Here is a 1818-nt window from a genome sequence, read left to right as displayed (position 1 = left end):
GCCTCAGATTGTACCTGATGTTCAGAAATGATGCACAAATATTTTTTGGTCTTGAGCTCTTAGCAAACGTCAATATGATAAAATTTGTAAATTAAGTCAACTTGTAGAATATTAATACTTCCCTGATACTTCGTTTCATGGAACACAAATAAATTAGTAATCTGAAGCAAATTTTTAATGTGCCCTTGAATTAGGGAAGTGAAGCAATTTGTATTCAGCAATATTTTATAAAAATAAATAAGCAAGAAGAAACAACCATATTCAACCATAACAAAGATGATGGAAGCCTCATTAAATACTCCAGTTCTACTATGCCAAAACACATGAAAAGTCAGCATTGTCATTAAGATTATATCTAACACAAGTAAAATAAGCGACAAACCCTGAAAAACTCATCTCGATCAAGCAAGCTGGTAGCAGATAGAGGCAACTGCAAGTGTACAAGTAAAGAAATATTGAAGCATCACGAGGGTATGATTTGAAGACAAAAAGCTATAGGAAATAGCAAAATATTTAGCTAATCTCGATATCAAACCACTCGATAGAACAGAACAGTCAAAGAAGACTATCGACTTAGCTAATCTCAATTGAAGACCTACATTATAAAAAGGAAAAAGGATTAACAGAAGTAAACAGAGGAGAATATTAGACAAACATGAAAACAAAAATAGAAGAAGACTAACCAGAATGGAAAGTATTATTCTCAAATAAACCATAAGGTGCTGCACTAAACTATATCCCATTCTTTTACTTTAAATTATCTCCATAGTAAAAATATCTAGAAGATATAAAAAGCTTCTTAACTAAATAAATTAGGAACATTTTGTTTAGCTAAACTACAATATCATGTTATCCATGGAAACATATCGGAAGACATCCGAGGAGCTAAAATAACTCAATTATAATGTTAATGCTAGCTAACAACCAGCAAAAGTTCCAGGTAAGCTCTGGCGGCACAATTGAAGATCAGAATTCAAATATCAATTTACATAAAATCAATCAAGCTAAAAAAGGAAAAAATTTCAATCAATGGAATCAATTATTCAAATCATCAAAGAAGGAAAAATATATGACCAAGCCATTTAGAGTGAAACCAAATACGAAATTGGATGAATCAAAAAATCAAAATCAACTGTTATAATTTCAAATTTAATAATCTATCAAATAAAAGAACGAGAAGAAGATAACAATGTTAATTTGGGACATGAAATTAAATTGAGTACAAACCTGGATGGATTCACGGATTTTGCCAGCGATGAGTGGAAATTATGGCGGCGGAGAAGTGGACCAGTGGTGGTCCTTCGGACTGGCAGCTCCTGTTGCTGTTGCCTTTTCCGTCGGTAGATGGGGAATCTGACAGGCGCTTGATCGGTGATGGAGTTACCCACTTCTCCGGTGGAGGGCGGCGGCTACGTGGAGGGATGGAGAAGGCGTTGTTTGAGGGCTGTTGGTGGGGCAGGGCTTGGTCGGAGATGGCTTCATTTGGGCTCACAATAAGGGCTGTTGGTGGCGCGCGGCTCGCCGGAGCATGGGTTTTCTGGTGGTTTTAAAGAGAAAGAGAGAGAGAGAGAAGGGAGAGAGGAGCGGCGCTGGTGTTGGGTGGTTGATCGGCGGCGGTTCACCGGTGACAGTGATGCATCTGTTGTGGTGAGAGAGAGAGTATGGGGAGGAGAGAGGTGGCTGCTTTGTTGTTGTTGAAAATTGGATTAGGTTTTAGGTTTTGTTTAAAGAAGAGAGTGAGAGATTTGATCTCAGTCATTGGATCAATTTTGATCCAATGGCTGAGATTAAAAGGGTTTAAAAGATGGTCCAAAAATT

General features: G+C 37.3%; 1 long non-coding RNA gene across 1 annotated transcript; it reads right to left on the bottom strand.

Annotated features, from left to right (window-relative positions):
* Positions 1–240: 240 nt before the first annotated feature.
* LOC124893083 lies at positions 241–1358 on the bottom strand. The gene is made up of 2 exons (XR_007050543.1): positions 1228–1358; positions 241–595 (listed from the first exon to the last, which is right to left on the bottom strand). It is a non-coding gene; the product is annotated as an uncharacterized LOC124893083 (long non-coding RNA).
* Between the last annotated feature and the right edge of the window lie 460 nt (positions 1359–1818).

The sequence above is a fragment of the Capsicum annuum genome, unplaced genomic scaffold (genome assembly GCF_002878395.1).
Source record: "Capsicum annuum cultivar UCD-10X-F1 unplaced genomic scaffold, UCD10Xv1.1 ctg53531, whole genome shotgun sequence".
Classification (NCBI taxonomy): domain Eukaryota; kingdom Viridiplantae; phylum Streptophyta; class Magnoliopsida; order Solanales; family Solanaceae; genus Capsicum; species Capsicum annuum.
This window is presented reverse-complemented; position numbering and strand designations above follow the sequence as displayed.